Below are 22,785 nucleotides of genomic sequence, written 5' to 3' on the forward strand. Positions count from 1 at the left end.
TTTTTACAAAGATCTCTTGCAGTTTTCTCTAGCTCATTTGACAGATAAGGAAATTGAGGCCAACAGAATCAAGTGACTCATCCAGGGTCACACTGGAGTCTTCTTGACTCCAGGTCTGGCATTCTATCTGCTGTGTCATCTAGCAGCCCTTTTTGACACGGTTACCTATGTGTTAAAGGACAAAAGTGGTGGTGAATCTCCTTCTAGTGACTTCAAAGTACTCAAAATTTTGAAAGGTTTTCTGATTCATCAGAGAAGACAAAATCCTATGGTGTGTAGTTAGGCTAGGTATACATCAGAATTTAATACATTCTATAGTTAAATGTGGAATAAGTTAAGTCATCTCTAATGAGGAGAACCTCATTTCCTGATGCTTTTGAATAAACAAAGAGCTTATCATTCTAGAATCTTCACACATTTGATACATCATAACATACTGATTTTCTGTGAAAAGCTCTTTCAAAATTTTAAAAATTGATTACTATTTTGTTTTTGTTCTATAATATTTTTTTTCCCCAAATAGAGCTTCTTTCCTTGAGCCATCCCTTATAAGGAAAAGAGAAAGAAAAACTAATCAATATGTCAAACAAGTCTGGCAGCTTGGTGGAGCAATGGATGAGTGCTAGTCCTGGAGCCAGGAGTATCTTAAGTTCAAATCCAGTTGAGACTTATTAGTCATGTGATACCAAGCAAGTAGCTTTACCATTATCTGCTTCAGTCTTAACTGTAAAATGGGGATAATAGTAGCACCTCTTTCCCAGGATTGTGGTGAGGATTGAATGAGATTATTTTTGTATAGTACTTTTGCACTTAGTAGAAGCACATAGTAGGCACTTCTGTGTTTATAATTTTCCCTTCCTCATGCTCCCCTTCCCTCTTACATACACTTGCAGTAAAGGTGAATTTTATCATTTCTTGAGTCAGACTGGGTCATCAAAATACTAAGGCATTTCCTTTTTGTTTTCCATTTATATTTTGAATATTGTTGTTCTGGTTCTGCTTATTTCATTCTTCATTTTGGGTTAATGATGCTCTTCTGCTGTCTCTGAATTCTTCATAGTCATCATTTGTTACAATGGAAATTCCTTATTTGGGCAAAGTTAATTTGGTCATACTCATAGAAATTTCAGTGCTTATCCAGAGCAATCTCTGAGAGTAATTCCCCAAAGAATATAGAGAAATGTTTGAGTGCAGTGGCAAGAACACCAGGTTAAAAAGGACTTTGGTTTGAATCTCACTTTTTTACTACCTATGTGCCCTTGGAACTGCAAGTCTGGGCCTCAGTTTCCTCATCTGTACAGTAGCTGACCTATGTTCTTGTTTTAAATCATTGGCCCTAGAAAACTATTTAATTAACACAATGAAGGCACTCCCAATCATTTGAAATGGCTCTTCTGGTTACATTTAGGCATGCACATGAGGCCATTTGCATCGCTACATCTCCAGGATCCCTGCAAGCAGGGCTTTGCTGAGCTCACTTATTGCTTCTGTATCACAGGAAAGGATAGAAGTGGCTGAAACAATATTAGCTTCATTTTGGGACTCTTGTGCAGTTAAAAATCACACTGTTAACTTAACGCAGTTTCCTGCATCTAATTTCGTTTCCATTGTACCGCTAAGCGCCTTTGTTAAATTTTGTATATTGTATTTTTTGTTGTTGTCAGCAGTTTTTTCTCCTTTTTTTTTTTGAAGCATATAAAGCCATTAGTGTGAGAGAAGATTAAAAAGATACATTACAATTAAGATGTTAATGAAATCTGCATCATACAACTTTCGAAACCCTTTAGGCATTAATCTTGCTGGTGGTATGTCCGCTCACTTTGCCCGTTCTTATTCGAACACTGACCCCTGCTGAGAGATTGGTGCTATAATTGGATTTTTTTTTTAAATAAAGAAGAAAGAAAGCTTTTAGGAAAATAGAGGTTGAGTGGTCTACTCTTGCTTTATATGTCAGTCTCCTAAATGAAGAAAAAGGAAATCAAAAAAGGAAGGGAAAGTTTTTTTTTTAATTACTCAAAAAGACCAGGTATAAGATCAACTTTTTCTTCATTGAACAGGCAAAATCTTTTTCTCTCTAGTTCAATTCCATTTGCCTAATTTGTTTGTAGCCTTCTTATTCCTATTTTCATTGGTGTGAAGGGATTAGAGATCTGTTTTGGCCAAGATTTGAGTGAGGATCTGTTAAGCTAAGAAGGACTTTCATGTTGTCCAACCTCCTTATTTTATATACGTATTTTTTTATTTTTATTTTTTTTTTCAAAATCTGAATAATGTTTATATGTCTCCACTTTCAACACACTCAGATCAAAAGTAAAATTTGTAATAATGCAAAAGTTTGGTCTACATTTTTCCTTTCTTCATTTTCATTACAATGTACTCTCTGATTTGCCTGTCTGAACATTTCCGTTTTTTTATTTTTTTTTGACTTTTTAAACATTATTTTATTTGGTTATTTACAAACATTATTCATTGGAAACAGTGATCATTATCTTTTCTTCCCCCCTGCCCCCCTCCCACCACTTCTCCCATAGCTGGCGCACAATTCCACTGGGTTTCACATGTGTTCTTGGTTTGAACCCATTTCCATGTTGTTGGTATTTGCATTACAGTTTTCATTTAGAGTCTCTCCTCAGTCATTTCCTCTCAGCCCCTGTAGTCAAGCAGTTGCTTTTCATTGGTGTTTTTACTCCCATATAAACGTATTTTTAAGTGAGACTCCAAGAGAAGGTCAGTGGTTAAAACTTAAGGTCATAGAGATACTTATTATTCTCATCCCCCAATTTGCTGGGTCCAACTCCATTTGGGAGTTTTCTTGGCAAAGATACTGGAATAGTTTTCCATTTCCTTCTCCAGCTCATTTAAGAGATGAGGAAACCGAGGCAAAAAGGGTATTTAGGGTCCCACAGCTAGTGTCTGAGGCCAGTTTTGAACTCTAGTTCTCCTGATTCCCGACTGGCACGCTATGCTGTACCACCTAGCTGCTCAGAATATAATAATAGAGCAAAAAGATTCCAAATCTCGATGTCCTGACTTTAAATCAAATGCTCTTTCCCCTTTCTGCTTTCTAGAACCTGCAGCCGAAACGTGGTCAGTTGACTGCATGCATTTAGATTGCTCTGAGTTCTCTATGAAATCATCTGTGATTTCCACCCCTCATAGATCTTCTTTCCACTATAAAGATTGGGTTTGCAACCCCCCAAATGTTTAGAAGAATGCCCTTTACTCTTGGAGGAAGAGGAATACAGGATTCTGCTTGGGAAAATAGAAATGCGAGCATATTCGAAGTTTGCCTCTAAAATGGTTTCAGGGTACTGTTTTGGAAAAGTGATGTGATCTTACCAGCCATCAACATGCCTAGTTTACTTTACTTTTCTCAGTTGGCCATCAGCTTCATCAATTTTGCATGGTGTTCTCCTGGAATTAGGTTTTTTTTTGTGTGTGTGTGTGTGATGAATTTACTTAGCCCCTTTTCAGACCCTTAAAAATGACCTGTTGCTACGAATTGATCCTGCCCCTCTTGGAGGAGGGTGATTTTATTCAGAAGTTACCTAGTCACTGGAGAGCTCAGGAGAAAGATCTTCAAACTGGGCTCCATCTGTGTTGCTTTGTGATAACTTAAGGGGTCGACCTTGCCTAAGATGCTTTCATCTGCCTATATCTAGGATAGAGTTCATGACACTGCTGGAGCATGTCAGCTGGAAGGTGGAAGCATTGTGTTCTTCAGCTTATGTGCGAGACAGTTAGGTGGCATAGTGGATTGGGTACTTGGAATCAGGAATACCTGAGTTCAAATCCAACCAAAGACACTTTAGATCTTTGTGACCCTGAGCAGCTCACTTAGTTGTTTGCCTCGGGTTTCCTCACTCCAATATCTTTGCCCAAAAAAACCCCAAATGAGGTCACGAAAAGTCTGACAGGCCTCCACCACCACAACAAAATGGAGATAATAACTTCACCTCTGTGCAAGAATTGTGTGGATCAAATGAGATATTTGTGAAAGCACTTAGCATGATGCTTGGGACATAGTAGGTCTACGTAAATACTTACACCATCCCCTCTTTCCCATATGTCAGCAGGTATTTCTTATGTAGTCAGTCATGGGTTCCAGCATCTACCCAGAAAAGGAGCTGGGCATTTTGTAAAGGCAGTCTGGTACAGTTAGTTGCTTTTGTTTGGTAAGATCTGGAAGCCGGTGTTGCAATCTGTAACAGTAGAATAGTGGGAAGATGGTCAGGTGGTTCGTACTGGGGCTCCAACAGACAGATTTCATGTCTGTGTGTTTTTGCAACACCTTTCTATAAAGGGAAACATAATTTAAAATATGATTACTTAGTGTTGTAACAGCCTTTTCAAACGTCTCTGCATTATGCTGAGATCATTATCAGAGGCTGATATGAACTTGCAAAGAATATTATGCAAATCATTTTCTCAGCTCCAAAAGGAAAAAAAAAATTTCCCTCACTAAGGCAGAGCAGTGCAGAGCCTTGGACAGAAATCCTTTTGGGGGATGAAATCAGGTTGGGGGAGAAATAGGAGTACATATCCTATACATTGTCATTAGGTTCCCTTTATGAGCCAAATCTCTGAAAGGGAATATATATTCATCATTTTAAATAATGCTCCTAGGATTTCCTTTATAGGCATAGGTCTTCTCTTTTTCTTTGTCAATAATATCCCTGGGGTATAGCCCTAGTTGTACATCACTAGATTAGTGACCTAGTGATGAACAGCTTTGTATCCCTTATTATTTAATTGAATCAGGCCTCTGTAGAAGGCAGAGAATTGTAGTACCTCTTAGACCATGGATGGCCTTTTTTCTAGACATAAACAGCTTTAGATCAAATCTGTCAGTATCCCTGTTTCATGCCCTCAACTAGATTCTCTCTTCAAGCCTCTACCTGGTAGTCTTACTCTACTGTGTTTTCTTCTTTCATTAAAGCCTATTCTGATCCCTCATTCACATGACAGGCAGAAATGACTGATAATAGCTCGGTGTCTTCTTCCCAGGGGATTATTCCAAGCCAACTGGGAACTTAACTACAGGGACAGCACGGGTTGTTTCAGGCATCTTCTGAAGGTTTGGAAAGCCTTTTTGGAAAACACACCTGGGTTGCTCTATAGTTGCACCATGTAGGTAATGGGTTGTTCTCTGGGTAAGGCTAATCCTTCTGTCTGCCTCCTCTTGTGGAAGTGATAGCTAGAATGGGTTCAGGATACTTTGCCTCTTTGATTTTTCAAGATTTTGGCAATGTGGAATGTGGCAGCCTTCATCAGAAACTAACACAATCATAAGTCATGTTAATGCTGACATAGCATCCAAAATGAAGGGTGTGACAGTGTTCTCTTTGCTTTCCATCCAAGTGGGTTCACATTTGAAGGTTTGGGTTCAATTCAGCATGCTGTATTTTATGCAAGTCATTGACTACTGCAGCCAGTTCCTCGGAAGATGATACTGGAGTGAAAGGATGAGAGAACATGTAGTGTTTAGGTTGAAGGAGGAACACTGGATGTTAAGTCAGGAAAAGATGAAGGCTTTAGGGTAGGGATATGATCACTGTCTTCAAATATTTCAAGAATTGTCTTGTGGAGGAATGATTCATTTTGTGTGGCTCTAGAGCAAAACTAGGTCAAATGAATATAAAGATGGATCAGGGACACTTCCTAGCTAGATGATGACCCTGGGCAAGTCACTTAACCCCATTTGCCCAGTCCTTGCCCTTCTGTCTTAAAAGTTGTTACTAGGACAGAAAGTAAGGGTTAAAAAAAAAACCACCAAAATGAGGGAGGCAGATTTTAGTTTAACATGAGGAAAGAAGTTCTAATTATCAGACCTTTGCCACAATGGAATTAGTTTTCTTTGTCAAATACTGATGTCTCCTTTATGGAACAGTTACATGACCACCTGTTGACTGGAAGCTTGGATTAGGCAACCTCCTGCAAATGGAATTTGTCCAATTTGTTGCCCCTCCCCCCCCCATTGCTGCTTTTTTTTTTTTTAAGCCATTACCTGCCATCTTAGAATTGATACAAATATTGGTTCCAAGGCAGGAAGAGGTTGCAAGGGCTAGGCAATTGGAGTTAATTAAGTGACTTGCCCAGGGCTATCTAGCTAGAACTCCAGGCCTGACACTTAATCCACTGAGCCACCTAACTGCCTTTGTTTGTTCCATTTGTTTGAGTATGCCTCCACACACATTAAAAATAAGCAATTTCTTAACTGAGAATTGGGAAACCTGAGTTTTCTTTCTGGAACTTTTCCAGGATTATCCAGATTACCACCATGAGGATAAACCTGGCTATAGGATTGTTAGAACACAGCTAGATTGAAAAATAAGTTGGGAACTCTTTGGGTAGAAGAAAATAAAAGAAACTTGTTTGGGTGGATGTACTCTGAGTAGATAAACTTCGGTGTTTCAGTACAGTTTTTGTGTCAGGGGAATGACTTTTTTAACACAGGAATAAATCTCCCATGTCTTTTTAACAAAGAGGGGGGAGCTGAGCAAGCTTGGAATATAAATATCCTTGGCCACATACGGTAGAAGGATCAGTTTATATGTTCTAAGAAATAGTATCCATCTGTTAACTGTAAAAATTTAATAGTATCCCAAAATACCCCCAAAACCTCCAGTACCGTTAAACTGCCAGCCCCGTCACTTCATTATTAATATTCCATATTAAATAAATTAACTGCCTATTAAAAATGTCGTAAATCTATGCTGCCCCAGAGGACAAGAGAGGGGCAGAGAAGCCATAGATGAAGAAAATCATATGAAGGACATTTTCATTTGTTTCTCAATAACTTGAATTATCAGCCCCCTACTCTTTTCCGACCTGGAAGTTTTGACAATGAAAAGCTTTTTTGCTTTATTTTTGGTAAAATGCAAACCAAGGAAATTGAGTCTTTTAGAATTTTAGAGTGGATCAGGACCTTGATAGTTCATCTGGTTCAGCATGTACTTTCATCTTGCTCATGATAGCAAGGTTGGCCCAGGACAGCTCTAGGGAGATACTGTACCCTTGCTTGGTTGTCCAATTCAATTTTTTATCTTCCTTTAACTACCCCTCACCAATGATTGGTCTTGCCCAAATTTAGTCACTCTTACTTTCCTTTGTCATTTCTTTTTTGAGTCTTCGGTGGGCAGAGGGAACTAAATGTTCTGTATTTCTTCTATAAAAAACTGTCATGTACTTGAAGACTGTAACCAAGTCAACCCATAGCTTTGTCTATGCTAAATGAAGACCCTGGTTCTTTGACTCTTTTCCTCATAAAACCTGTTCTCCATCCCTCAGATCATTTTTCCCCCATTCTTTTCTGGGCCTTACTAGTTTTGCTGTTTAGTTAGGTTGATATTTTCAGGAGATGGCACAAAATATGTGAAAGATTTATAAAGGAAAAAGAAATGCAATATAATTATGTAGAGAGATCTTGGTGAATGTTCCAGACAAGCTTCAAGCAAACAAACCAAAAAAATGTTTTTCTTATGGCTAGGGAAGAATATTTATGTCTCTACCCTCCTTTAGGTTTAGTGAGGTCATTTCTACCCTTTGCCCTTAGGGTCTGATTCTGTATTATCTAATACTGTAGTTCTTCTGCATCTCAGTAGCCTGTATGTTAATGAAACTGGCAAAGATTGTAGGAAAACTTATCCTTTGGATGAAAAGTGGATTTGAAGTGTGTAGAGAGGGAGTAATGCTTCTGAAAGCAGTATGATGGTCTGATGAATTGGATTTCTGGATAAATAGGGTCAAATTCAAAATTTTTGTTCAAAACTCTAAAATGGCTAAGGATAGGGGGCAGCTGGGTGGCTCAGTGGATCAGGCCTAGAGACAGGAGGTCTTAGGTTCAAATATGGCCACAGACACTTCCCAGCTGTGTGACCCTGGGCAAGTCACTTGACCCCCATTGCCTAGCTCTTACCACTTTTCTGCCTTGGAGCCAATACACAGGGAAGGTAAGGGTTTAAAAAAAAATAAAATGGCTAAGGATCCCTTCTCTGCCCTAGTATACAAAGTATAGTGATCACACTTACATTTTGTTGAAATTTGTTCAGGGACTCAAGGTCCATCATTTTTATTTTTTAGGCCATAATCCTAGAGATGAGAAAGGTAGGTATAAGAGATTGAGCCAAAATTGAAGTGATTTCAGGATACACATTGGAACTAATTTTGTGTGTGTGTGTGTGTATGCATGCGTGTTGGGAGGGGGGAGGTGGTCATTTATTTAGCACTTGCTATGTGCCCAGGCTCTGCTAAAAGCATTAGTTTTGTATAAAACAAACAAGGAGTGCATCAGAATTGTTAATAAAATCCTAAAAAGGTTTTTTTCTTGTTCAGAAAAACATTTCATCTAGGGGGATCTTTTTTGCCCTTTTGACTTACTCCATTTCAGTTTCCCTGAGTTGTTGAGTAATTTCTTTCTGGCTCTTAAATGTTTTTTTTTTTTTCAAAACTCACTTCTCAACATTCCCCCACCCCCATCCCATCACTGAAAACACTTGCTTTGGACCTGCCTACATCCTCCATGTTTGTCAATTAAATGCCAACATGATGGGGGTACAGTTCTAGACATAGTAGTTTAGCTCCCCCCATTGCCAGAAAGTCCCAGGCAGACAGCCCTAAGGATAGGTAGAGATGACCCAACTATGAGTGTCTTCTCTTATCTAATATCTTGAAGTTGGCCTTATCAAGTTCACGAAAATGAATTAATGCTGATCTGTACCAGTAATCTTTCTCTTGTATGAATGAGATGACTAAGACAGAGCCAGCCCAGAGTTTTCCCTGGGTTTTAGATAAGAAGGCCTCTATCAATAAGCTAGTTTGTCTCTGTCTTTCCTGGCGCCTACTCTAAATTATGTGTTATTTCTGTGGGTGAGGCTGCAAGCAGTGACTCACTTGCTGTGTGTGTGGACCACTTCTCTCTCAGACCCAAGTTTAATAGTTCATTTTAAATAACTCTTCTCCATTCAAAGACTCTTTCTCCTTAGCTGGGAGGATGCACTGTACCACACTGCTGCTACCCCATCCCTGTGCTTCTTTGAAGAATTGTCTTGGATTTGGTCCTATCTCTGTGAAGGAAGGGGAGGATTTCCAGTGACATTTTCTTATGAGAAACTTTGTTACTAAAGGTAGAATATAATACAGGAAGTGAGGAATGCACTCCAGGATGTCAAATAAAGGGAGGCAAGGGAATGAGGTTTGAAAGAGCTTTTGAATGTAAGCAGCGGCAAATTTATATCCAACCTTCATCAGCAAAGTCTTGGCAGAAAGAGGTAAAGGACCCATTTGTGTTCTAGTTGCCCTGACTCCCTCTGGTAAATTGGTTTCAAGTGATTTATGCAATAATTTCTGATGTCAGGAGACTTTCCCAAAAGATTCCTTAAAAGAGGTGTCACTCTTCTCTTTTAGTATGTTCAGATGGCTTTGGGGGTGGGCAGAAACATGCCCGAGGGGAGGTGAAAAGCTGCTCTAGAGAGAAATTTTCCCTAACTTAGTCAAAGTCAATTGGATGTCAATTTTGGAACAGAAGACATAAGTTTTGTTTAAGTCCAGCCCAATTTATTTGGCAAGAGGTTATCATAATAGGTATTCTAGAAATGGAAAATAAAGTTGGAATTCAGGTTGTTTTAATGGAAAGGAACATGTTAAGAAAAAAATGTACTTTATTGAGCAGCCAAGATCTTCCACTTCATATCTTACTTCCCACTTTGCCTTTCTTCCTCCTAAAACTGCAAATAAACTTAAAATTAAAAAAGCCTGAAAATCCCCACCTTTCCACCTTAAGGCTCTTCCTTAGTATCATTTCTAAGACAGAAGATTGACAGGGGCTAGGGGGTAGGATCACCCAGCTGGGAAGTGTTTGAGGCCATATTTGAACCAGGTCCAGGCCTGGCGCTCCTATCCAGGATCCTATTTTAGCTGCATCTCCCCTGCCCCATTCTTTTGATGTTGACTCCTATCAGAAAGGTTCAAAGAACACTTTGGATTTTTTTTTTTTAACGCTTCCCTTCTGTCTTAGAATCAATACTGTGTACTGGTTCTAAGGCAGAAGAACAATAAGGGCTAGGCAATGGGGGTTAAGTGACTTGCCCAGGGTTACACAGCTAAGAAGTATCTGAGGCCAGATTTGAACCCAGGACCTCCCATCTCTGGCCCTGGCTCTCAATCCACTGAGTCACCCATCTGCCCCCTGGATTCTTTATATATGAATCTCCTATGTAAAAGAAAAGTACCTTTCATGATAAAACTGTTAGTTACATAGGACCATAGGATTTTAGAGATGGATGAAACTTTAGAAATGATCTAATTCAACCCCTTCATTTTATAGATGAAGAAACTTCAGTGTTGTAAGTGCATGTCAAAACATTTTGACAAACAGTTGAAAACTTAGATGGCATAAGAGTTCTGTCATTCCTTCTTAAAGGTCATATTAAAAAGGCACTATTGCTGATCAAGAGCAAGTCAGGTCTGACCTAAATGAGGAGAGACTGCCAATAAACTATGTCTTCTGTAGTATTTAGTTGGCTGTATTATCCAAAAAATTATTCCCTTACCATGCCTGCCAATCTCTGAATGATACATATAACCATTGCTTTCTTCCTTTAGTTTTAGGTTTTGTTATTTTGTAAAAATTTAGATGTCTTCAGCAGATGTGTTTATTGGGAGCTGTTTAGTTTCTAAGTCACTTAACACTTTTGAATGAATTTAAGATCCTTTAACAATTCAATTCAACAAAACATTTATTAAGCACATAGCACGTTGTAAGACACTGATGGAGAAGAGGGGGCAGCTGGGTGGTTCAGTAGATTGAGAGCCAGGTCTAGCAACGGGAGATCCTGGATTCAAATGTGTACTCAGACATTTCCTAGCAGTGTGACCCTGGGCAAGTCACTTTAACTCTCAGTGTCTACCCTTTGCTACTCTTCTATCTTGGAACCAATAACACAGAAGATAAGGGTTTAATAAACAAAATTAAAAGACATTTGGAGAATAGATATTGAAAGGGAGAGAACAAGATTCCATGAGATAATGGAGGTATTTTAAGTTAAAATTTATTCAAGATTGAGCTGGTGAAGTAATATACTAGTTACCCTTACCTTTCTTAAATACTATTTAATACAAGTTATATAGCTTACTCATGTCCATAGAAATACAAGTAATACATGTTTCACATTATAAGCAACAACAATTTAAACTGACAATTCTTCCTAAGCGATATCTTAAAGCACAACAGGATGTCTTAGCACATTACTCCCCTCCCTAAAACTCAGTGATTCCCTTGTTGCTTCTAGAATAAAAATTGAAATTCCTTAGGCTGGCATTTGATGCTTCCATAGGATCAATCTTTTTTTTTTTTTTAAGGCAATGGGGGTCAAGTGACTTGCCCAAGGTCACACAGCTGGGAAGTGTCTGAGGCCAGATTTGAACCTAGGACCTCCCGTCTCTAGGCCTGGCTCTCAATCCACTGAGCCACCCAGCTGCCCCCCCATAGTATCAATCTTAAACCTACTTTCCCAACCTTATATCACCCGTGCATACTATATATTCCAGTTTAATTTGACAATTACTCCAAAGTCAACATGCCATCTCCTGCTTTTGCATTCACATTGACTATCCACTATGACCAGGATACACTTCTTTCTGGTTCCTGCCTCTTAAAATCTTTCTCTTCATTAGTTTTAGTTAGCTCAGACTCTACCAATTCCATGAAACCTTCTGTTCCTCCTCCTTATCCCCCCTCTATCTTAGCATAATTGCTGAGCACACAGTAGGTGCTTTTCACTAATCCACAATGTTCCTCCTCCCCCAAAGCACACATATGATTTTCTCTCTTTGAAACTTTACCATACCAATATTGTGTATTGGCTCCTGGACAGAAGAGCAATAAGAACTAGGCATGGGGGGGTGGGGGTGTTAAGTGACTTGCCTAGGGTCACACAGTTAGGAACTGTCTAAGTTCAGATTTAAATCCAGGATCTCCTGTCTCTAGGCTTGGGTCTCAAACCACTGAGCCTCCCAGCTGCCCCCAAATTAAATGACTTCTAAAATCATATATAGTTCTCTTCACTACATAGCCCTTTACAGAGTAATACATAAAGATTATACCAATGTGAGGGAAATAACCACAATTGTGTCTAGTATAGTAGAGCAGATCTCCAGAGAGCAGATTTGAGATAGCACACTGAAGAATGCCCTGGCATAGATAAAGCAGACATCATTATTATGTGGATCATTTTAAAGTGACATGGACCTGTTTGTAAAGCTTTGGGGGCAGGGACAGGACATGAGAAAACGTCCTCTGTCAGTATCTTAGAGAATTTTTTCCATTTATTAGTTTGGATTCCTTGAGAGCTCTTGATGGGCCAAGGGGTTTGTCCTGAAAATTCTTTAATAGTGATGTACATAGTAAACGTGTTACAAATAACAGTTTTGGTCTCTGGCAAACATACGTGTTTTGAAGCATTTCACGTTTTTTAATACAGCAATTATTAGAAAATAGGATCATGAGCATGACAATTTTGGTACAGAGATTACATTAAAACTCTGTCTTTGTCTTCTGACTAAGCAGTGTGCCTTAAAGTTTCTTAGTCTTGTCATCAGATTGTTTCCAAACTGCCATAAGTGTTCAAACAGTGTTTCAAGTGAAAACATGGATTGCTGGGCATGTACATTATAAGACCCTCTTGAAGCCATCACAGAATATTGTACTTGTTCTGTAGAAACAATCTTATATTGACTCTTAATGAAGTATTATGGCTCTTTTTGGATTTAAACTTATCCTCTTATTCAATTCGGCAATATTCAATTGAACTGGTTGACAAGCCTGGGGTCAGCCATTCAATTTTCCTGAGAAGATAGCCAATATACCAATGGTAGTACAGGAGAAAGTCGAATATGATATTCTTACCTTAGAATGGATAGTTTATATATAAATGATACAATATAGCTCTTGTCATTAGCCAATAGAAAATTGCTTTTAAAAAGCAGGTTTTTGTGGCTAAGAATTTAAAAATGAATTTCTATCTCAGCAAGAGAACTTAAAAAAATTCTACCCTTTTCTGACACTTCTGTGTGAGCAGGCATTTTCATTTAAATCAAAATATTGGAATAAACTTGATGTAGAATCAGATTTAAAACAATGTTTATTTGGTATTGGTCAAATCTTGCAAACTTGAAAAGTTGGACCATAGAAATTAAGTTTATGATTATTAGGTAAACATTTCCCAGGTTATAACTTTTATTTAAAATATTTACCATATTCATAAAGTAGTTTAATATGAAGTCTTGCAGATAATAGTAAATATATGAGGTCCTGCTAGATTTTTAACACTTTTATAGACTTTACCACATAATATTAATAATTATTTTATAATTAGAATTCTATGATTTATATTTATAGAGTTTTGATAATTATAGTTAGAATAAGAACTGGTGACGTTTTAAATATGAAACCTTTTGTTCCTAAAGCTATCATTATAGTTATTGTAAGCATTTAATACCTATTTATTATATTGAAGATCTCAGAACTGATGAATACTGAGATTATAAATATGGTCAAAGCCGATCTTGATGACAATGGCCAGGGGAAAGGATATAATTACAAAGGCAGTTTTCTTGTTATGATCACATTATATCCATAGGATTGTTAAAGTACTGAAACCAATAAAAATTGATTTGGGATTTAGAGTCTAAATTCTCTAGGTAGGAAACAAGCTCTATTTAGCTCTTGAGAGGCACACTATCAGGTCCTCAAATCCATGTTGCAAGCAATTTTTGTTATCTATACAAAGCACATCCTTTAAGGCAGGAAAAGGGGGGGGGGCATTATAGATAAGATACATTGCAGAGGATGCTCAGTGAGGCCCATGCTACATCACACTTTCTAGGAAACACATGTCTATTGTAGCACATTTTGAGAATCATGGAATTTAGGAAAATGCCTATCCATCAAGCCAATTGGTTGATTTACTAATAAATGCTGCTGCTGAGAGCCCACAGATTGGAGAGACTTCAAGGCTCCTTCCAAAATGTGTGTGTGTCTTTCTATGCCTTTTTTCTGTTTCCTTTCCATATTTTGTGTCCCTGGACTTCCCTCACAGGTTAAGAACCCAGTGCTTATATGTTGGGCGGGCTACAACACATCAATGAAATCACAGATCCAGTCCCTATTCCCTACCCCCTTTTTTAAACCTATACCTTTTGTCTTAAAATCAATACTAAATATTGGTTCCAAGGCAGAAGAGAGGTATTTATGTGTTAGACAGTTGGGATAAAGTGATTTGCCCAGGGTTACTCATATTTGAACTCAGGACTTGATAGCATCCACTTATCTATCCATTGAGCCACCTACTTGCCCCTCCTTGGTTTACAAATATGCTGAAGTTCCTTCCCCGCCCTCCCCCCCTCAGTTACTTTTGAAATTTTGCTCCATGTAGTAATAATTTCTACCTCGTTTATGCCAGGACATTCAGTGTGCTATCTGCTCTTTGAAGATTTCCTCAGCTGTGTTAAATCACTTTACTAGATGGAGGTAGCTATAGTTGTGGTTCGTTCCCCCCCCCCCCCCCACATTGATTTAATCTACATGTATTATAATATGTCATTAAGATAGTTTATAATCCCCCAAAATGTTATAAATAGTACATTAAATTATTGAAAAGGCATAGAGGAACTAACAGATGTTGGTAGTCTGGGACACTGAATGAAATACCTTTACCAGAATCACTTAACTAATATGTATTAGAGGTAGAATTGGAACCCAGCTCTTTTTGGGATCTGAGGCTACCTTTCTATCCACTACCACTCAAAGAGAAGCAACCTTTGTTCACTTAGATATTAAACCTTTGGAATTTTAAAAATGAAACCTTACACCGGCAGTATTTTTTTCTCTTATTTTGTTCACTCAGTTGTTTCGGTGTTATGGGATTGATCTGGATATTCAGAGTTATCTGATACTTTCCCTCCTTTTTCCTATGGCTGTTATTTGTGTAAGTTTCTCTTTGAGCTTTGCTACCCTCTTCTATTCAAGCCTTCCCTTCACCCCCCTCCCCCCAACCCCATCTCTTAACTTCCAAGCTGAGAAAATAACTTATTTTAATTATACTATTTGACACCCATGCAAATGAATATACTAGTGTTTGGAAGATTGAACCAGAGTTGTCATGGCAATATCTCTTGAGGTCATGAGAAAGCTCCTTGATGTTGTATCCTGCCCCTCTCAGATTTCTAATAACTGGGGTGGAAAGGGGGATGAATGGAAAGCCCCCTTTTCTACCCTTCATCTATTCCCTTTTAATTGGTCCAACAAAGATACTTTTGATGATCATATCATCCTTCGGGCTTGAAAGCAGTCTCGGATGTGTTCTGAAATGATTATCTTACTTGCCTCTGAATCCCTCTTTTTTGACTTTCTTTTGAGCAAATAAATATTTTGTTGCTTTCAAAAGTTTAGAAAATGGGGGTTTTGAGTGGACCCTTAATTTCCAGAATTTCTAGACTTGGAAAATTAATTTAAAACATTCTTCAGGGTATCTTGTACAATCTCACATACAAGTGTATTTCGGTCCTTTTTGAGTCCCTTCAGGGATTGAGGAGACACAAGGATAGCATATATTATTATTATTTTTTAAACACTGACCTTCTGCCTTAGAAGCCATACTAAGTATCTGTTTCAAGACAGAAAAGCCTGGAGGATTAGATCATTGAGGTTGAGTGACTCACCCAGGGTCACTCAACTTAAGAAATGTTTTTTCCCATTTCCAAGCCTGGCTCTACCTACTGAACCACCTAATTTCTCCTTTTAAAAAATTATATACACACACACACACATATTTTTCTATATATATAGAATATATATATACATATATCCACTCACACACACAGACATTCTAAATTTGTTTAACTCAAACCATGAGACCTAGTACCCCAGCATCAATCCTACTTTACCCCCCCCCCCCCCAAAGAAACATCATATTCACTAATGTGCTAGGAAATTTTCAGTTCTTTATCCCTTTTGTGTCCATGTGCAGTAATACATGTTGCTTTTCAAAGCAAGGATACATATCCATTACTTTATTGTTCTCATAATAACACTTTTGAGATAAGGCCAAAGATTCTTCCCACTTGATGGATGAGGACATAAAGGTTCAAGTTTGCACAAAAAGTAATCTAATAGAGGCAGAATTAGATCTTGGGCCTACCGATGCTCTACATGGTGAGTGACACTGGGGGTTTGGTCTGTGGTTGGAGATGAAGAGTTAGGACTGGGATTACTTAGAAAATTGGTCTGATGTTTGGGATAGGATCAGTCTGCTGTTAGTGAATATGATCTATTTTTTGGGGGGGTGTAAAGTAGGATTGGTGCTGGGGTACTAGGTCTCATGGTTTGAGTTAAAGGGCATGATAAGTGACTAGATAAGAAAATGAAACTAATCAGAGGTTAAACCATCAGGGAGGTGATGATGTAAGTGCTGTCTATCATTTACTATTCAGATGTTTGCAATTGTTAAACAAAATCTTCATCCGTTACTGGAATGGGGAAAAATCTAAGCTTAGAACTTACTGTTCTTTTTAAATTTTCTATTAATTGTGTGGTAGTCTATCTAGTTAATGATTATGATAATGTATTAATAACACATATGTATTTTCCTCTCAATGAACTTTGCCTCGTCTAAAGTTCAAATATTATTATCCCCCTTTTTACAGATGAGGAAATTGAGGCTCAGAGGAATTGCATTGATTTGCCTATGATGACCTAGATAATGACTATCTAGAACACAAAGATGAATGTAGCAATCTGGATGCCAAGCCTTTTTGAAGGACACTTACTGGTTTCAGGAACCAAACAGATAAATGTGAATATTTAAGTTTTAGTTTACCCAGAGGAAGGCAATGGTTTCATACTTGCATAATAAAGAACTCATTTGAGTTTGACTTTGGGAAATTTATTTTCCCTTCTTTTTGAACATGTGTGTCTAATAATCTAGAAACTCCTAATGTCTGAAAGCAAAGAAATGAAGCTCTCCTATGAAGATGAGACTTTGGGGTAGTTGGGAAATCTGTCCAGCTTTTCCATTCCGGTTCCCTGCTGTTTAGTTCTTTTCTCCTTTCAGCTTCATACTGGAGAGAGACCAGATATCAACATTCAGACTGCTGGAGAGTATCAGCCTAAACTGAGCTTCCTGTTCTCTCCGTATTTATTTCATTTTCACACCTTCCTTAGGTTAGAGAAGGTAATTAAATGTTTTGGTTTTAAGAGGATTCCTGCTGGGCAAGTAGGCTGCAGGATGGAATAAAAGTAAGCAAAAGATAGTAAATTGTGTCAGGAAAGCAATTTTGTCACCCACCCTGCTTAATTATATTAACAAGACCATGAAAGTAAGATTTGCTACAGATACCTCTTATTTCCCTAGTTGAATAGAGTTGACTGGTGTGAGTCTGGTTAAATTGAATTTTGGAATTGGAAAGCGATACGAAAAGGGGAACGAATGATGAAGGTATGCAGGTAGGGGCATGGTTGAGTGGTGGCTTCCAGAGATTCAGAAGCTGAGATGGGACTGACCTGTGACTGTTCTTCAAGATAGTGGTTTTGGAAGAATCTCACCACAGAGGGCTGTAGTGTAGGCTTGAGGGATATTCCAAGGTGAGAAATTACAAAGAAATGTCATTACTAAAACTATCAGATCCTATCAGGTCAGATACTATCTTTAAATTGGAAATAATACAACTTGTAGTACATATCTCTTGTTTATTGCCAGGCACACATGAGATAATGCCTATAAAGTTTTTTGAACTTTAAGTCGGTCATTGTGACTTGCTGTCATTTCCAAAACTTTAAGGTTTAAATAAGTTCTACATTTTCTTCACAACTATCCTGGGAGGAAGGTGCTATGAGGATTAGTGTTTTCATGTTACCTGTTAGGAAATTGAATTTCCCAATGATTTTATGACTTCCCAGGGATCACACAGCTCACAACTGTCAATCAGAACAAAAACCTAGTTCTCTCTTAACCACAAGTTCAAGGCTCTGCCTCCTGTTCATCATGAACTGTTGTTCTCCTTCCTTTCTCCTTTTCTTCCCCCAAGCCCCTTCAGGATTTCCTGGGATCTGTTTGTGTGGGAATCTGAAACTCTGAGCTGGAGCCCAGTATTACACAACAGGACTGTCTTATCTTTGGGAAGGAAATAATAGGACCCTTGATCCTGGGAAAACAGCTAATTGCATCTTCTGTGATGTCTACAGTGGCTTTGAAAACCTCAAATTATTCCTTTCATTGTCTTTTGTTGTTGTTCTGGTCGACTAATGTGTTCCCTCTCTCAGGGGAAAATAGCTTATAAAGGAGGAGGAGGGAGGCAGGAACACCCAGATTTCTTAGCTGGATCTTAGTGGATTTCTTCACTTCCTGAGGGGTGTGCAGGGTTCTTGAGGTTTACAGGCCATTGCCAGAAGGGCTATTTGCTCATACAAAGTTCTCCATTGTAATAGGCAAAAAAATCAATTTGATTACTTCCATGTCAGCATGCATGTCTAATGGACTAGAAGTTATTGCAGCTATAAAACACACAGTATCATTCCTCTCTCTCCGAAATTTGACAGGATTAATATAGTCAGCATGAAATCTTAGTCATAAAGTCGACCATAAGTGATGGTAAAATTAGCTAATGAAATCGGCTGCTTATGGAAAACATCTTCTGTTTTTCCTTCTTCGGAGAAGGAAGAAAACATTTAGAGTATGAAAATGCCCAGTAAAATGTAAGTCCTCCTTCCAATGTGCCTGTCTCAGCATCCTCCCAGAGAGAGGAGGAGAAGGCGAAGGAAAGGGTAGGAGGAAAGGTATTTGGTCCAGGACACTGGGTTTCTGTAGTAGAGTGGACTGCACAGATTGGTCCACAAAACAAGGCAGTGGTGGCAGCGGCAGCAGTAGCACATGAGCTCAAGCTAAATTCGTTTTCGGCCAAAGAACAGTATTTCTAATCTGGACCTTGGTTGAATGTTTTATTTTCCAAGTTAAGAACATCAACACAGGTGGCTTAAAAAGCTTTTATTCTTCTCTTGTCCTTTCTCCTCTTCTCTTGACCTCCTTGCCCTTTCTCTCTCCCCATCAGCATCTAATTGTACCTGGGAATGAAGGGCATGTTCCCCTGATGCATCAGGAAGGATCTCAGAGTTCAAAATGGGAGTAATATTTTACTGTTCTGGTAAATGTTTTCTGGGAATAAGCATTGTTCCACTTGGCATCCCAAAGTGGTTTTAGATGTTCAGAATTGATATTTCTTCTTATAATGTATAGGGCATTGGATTGAGAGCACAGAATAGAGGATAAGGTGAGAGAACATGGTATAAAATCATTTTGAACAATTAGTTATTGCTCTTGCAAATATAAAATCCTATACTCCACTGCCCAAGACCTTCCATATTTGGGGCTTCCCTACTGCATCAGTATCTACCTGCTTACTCCAGCAAGGCTTTACTCTTTTCTGTTTCCTACATGCTAAATTCCCATCTCCAAACCCATAATTATTTGTTGCTGCCAGCAATATCCTTTCCTTGGTCTATATCCTCCCTGTCTTTTACTTTGCTTTCTCCATGTAGCCTTTTCTTTTTACTTCCATTTGCACTGGTAGGTCCTTTGGTGAAGTGCTTCTATTACTCACATCTATCTAGTTATCAAATAACCTAGCATAGTTAAAGTTCTCTGATACTTCTTATGTGCTGTTTCTTGCCCTAAAGGAAGCCTTGTGGATCTCTTTCAGTAGACAGTATGGACTTGAATGCTCCAGAGACACTTATTTTAACCATGAGTTGGTTGACTGATTAATTTACCCCAGTCAGTGGTGTTTTCATTTAATTCCACTAATTAAGTGGAAAAGGTAGTATGGCCATAGTTCTTAGAGCCTGGAAGACCTAAAGTTGATGCTCATTTTGAGTATTTTGTATTTGTAAATTTATCCTATTATAAAATTTATAATCTCCAAATCAATACTTGGTACGATCATATATGGCCAATGCTCAATTACCTGATGCTCATATTTTTGTGCTTTCTGTTGGTGATTCCACTTGCTTAAAATATTCCTATCTGGTTTTCTTTAACCCAAGAAGGCTGTGATGTGCCTTAACTGAAAAAATGTGAGTATTAGATAAGCTTTACTCAGGCATGAGTTATGGTGTTCCCCATGAGTTCAATGTTAGTGAATCAATAAGACATAAAAAGAGAACGAAATTTGTGGATATGTGTTTGAATGAGGCGACTCAGGAAAGTGCTAAAGTAAATATTGTGACCAGAGACCCATAGGAACCTAATCCTGTATTTTTCCCAGGAGAAATCGTTCAGTATTTGATAATTCAGTGTTGGGATAACCATGAACCATAGTGAGGTTCAAGTTCTATATCTGACACATACTGGCTATGCAAAGGTGGGCAAATCATTTAACTAGGCTGGGGGTTGTCAAACTCAAATAGAAACAGTTCTAAAAACAGCATTTAGCATTTCTATGTTGTATTTTCATTTGCTTTGTTAAATATTTCCTAAGATTTTAACCCAGCTCAGCTATTGAGAAATGTTTTGGCCACTAGTTTCTAAGGCTATAACTTGGAGGGAAAAATGTGCCTACTGGTGTTGTCCAGTATCTTTAGCAGGGCATTACACATACGTTGTCCAACAAGTCTAATCCCTATCCTCTTCCCTAATCTCTATTCCCCCTCCCCCCTTTTTTTTGTTCAGTAGAAAGAACTGGGGGGAGTGGAAGAAGAGAAGAGAGGGAAACAAACAAGTCAGTGTACCTGGTAAGTTCCTAAGCTATTCTGCCTGATGTTCTAAAGCTAGAGAAAGGCTGACACTCATCCTTAGCTCAGCAGTTTTCCAACTTGTTTCCATGCTGAGTTCTCTCCCAGCTCCCCAACTCCCAGTGATTCTAGTCTTCCAACCGCAGCTTATCCCATGGTACTGCCACTGAGCAGTTTCTTGTAAATGTGCCAGCCCTTCCCTCTTCTCATTGTAGTCCATCTGGCAGTATCATACAGTGGAAGAAAACCCTGGTGTAGGAGATCTGGATTATGGTTCTTCTCTTCCATAGTTTCTCATTGAGCTGCTGGGTTAGAGCACAAGCTGGAGTTGGGAAGTCCTGAGTCATTGCTCTGGACAAGTCACTTTGAACTGCTTTTGGCCCCAGTTTCTTCATCTATAAAATTGGGATAATAATAGTACTCACCCCTCAGGGTTGTTGTGAGAATTAAGTGAGGTAACAATTGTAAAGTGCTTTGCACAGTGCCTTGCATATAGCAATCACTACATGAATGTTAGTGATGAAGATGTTTAGTCATTTCTAGTCCCTGAGCCTCAGTTCTTCCATCCTAGAGACTCTTCAGTCTATCTTTCTTCCTGTTTCCCAGATGGAATCAAGAATATCTCCTCATTCAGATCCATGAAATTATAATATACTGGCCTCTTCTACCTTTACAGGGTTATGGGCTGTTGTAGTTTTTAATAAGTAACAAGCAAGAAAATAATGGATGTGAAAGCATTTTGAAAATTGTTTTAATAATGGACTCGCCTCTCTAATTTAGCTCAGACTGTTCCCTGTACCCAGGATGTCCTCTGTCCTTTTCTTGACCCATTTAATTCCTACTCTTTTATAAAACAATTCAAATGTCATCTGTTTCATAAAGTCTTCCCTAATTTCTCACCTTAGTAGTAAGGGTTCTTTCTCTTAGTATCTCACAGGAATATTTTGCATTTGATAGTGAATTCTATTGTCTATTGCCTCTGGTTCCTCTTTGACTGAACTCTTTGAGAGCAGGAATTGTGCTTTACCTAAAGTCCCTTCCTCCTCTAAATCTATGCTCTCAACTTTCTCACCCTCTTGGCACCATGGGCATTTAGTAAATGCCTTTTTAGTGGTATGGATTAATGGATTTCAGAGGAGATCCTAGAATTGGAAGAGAAATGAGTTAACTCTATTGTGAAGCTTACGTTTTCCTGTTGTCGACCTTACCAAGCAGCTCCTTGGCATTCCAAGTGTAATCCTTAAATTTTGTGGAATCGTTATAGCTAAAGGTAGTAGTGGTGATGATCATTCCTTGTCATGGAATATGTTTAAAAAGATGAGGCAGGTGCGATATTTGACCTGGCACCCTTGCATTCAAACAACTTGTAAACTTAGCCAAAAGAGAGGGAAGGAGAGAGAAAGGAGGGGAGTTAATAATTTAGTTATATGACTCCTTTGCTCTTGGATTTTCATTCTCCATGGACCTTGTGTTCTGTTTCCTTTCTTTCTCTTTCTCACTACTCCTATACTAAGGGCTGTGTGTTCCTTTCCATATAGGTATTCACTTTACAAGGCCATTCATACTGGTAGATAATAGATAAATAGATACAATTTTGGGTGGTTGAATAATTTGCATTTCTATCAGGAACTGACAGGAAGTCAAGGCCCTTCCTAAATCAATTAAGATTCTATTCTTTTATGAACTTTGTTGAAGAAGACTCTTAATGGACAAAATTGTATTTTCTTATCACAAGTCTAGTTTCACTAATGGAAGATTTTATTTACACTGTTAACTCAGGTGTCCTGGGGAAACCAGGCAGGGTCAGGGGGTCCTTGGCTTGGATGGTGGCCTTGGTGAAAATGAAGAAGATAGAGACTGTTTTCACCTGCAGCCAGGCTTCACAAAAACTGATTCCGCTCAGGCTCGGGCTGGCTTTATTTTTATAGATTCCAGGAGTACACAAATACTTGGCACACAGTTTCATTTTTCAACATACATGCTTACATACATTCCAGGTAATGGAA

At 38.5% G+C, this 22,785-nt stretch overlaps 1 protein-coding gene across 4 annotated transcripts in view; it reads left to right on the forward strand.

Annotated features, from left to right (window-relative positions):
• NACC2 (NACC family member 2) overlaps positions 1 to 22,785 on the forward strand; it is a 131,951-nt gene that overhangs the window by 26,105 nt on the left and 83,061 nt on the right. Inside the window, exon 1 of one of the 4 annotated variants that reach the window (XM_056812704.1) lies at positions 15,975 to 20,779. The exons of 2 other annotated variants lie outside the window; for them this stretch is intronic. The gene's annotated coding sequence lies outside the window, so the exon portion shown is untranslated. Of the gene's footprint in view, positions 1 to 15,974; positions 20,780 to 22,785 lie in introns of those variants that run through there. One more of the 4 variants, XM_056812707.1, reaches the window with a different exon arrangement.

Source organism: Monodelphis domestica, chromosome 1 (genome assembly GCF_027887165.1).
Source record: "Monodelphis domestica isolate mMonDom1 chromosome 1, mMonDom1.pri, whole genome shotgun sequence".
NCBI lineage: Eukaryota > Metazoa > Chordata > Mammalia > Didelphimorphia > Didelphidae > Monodelphis > Monodelphis domestica.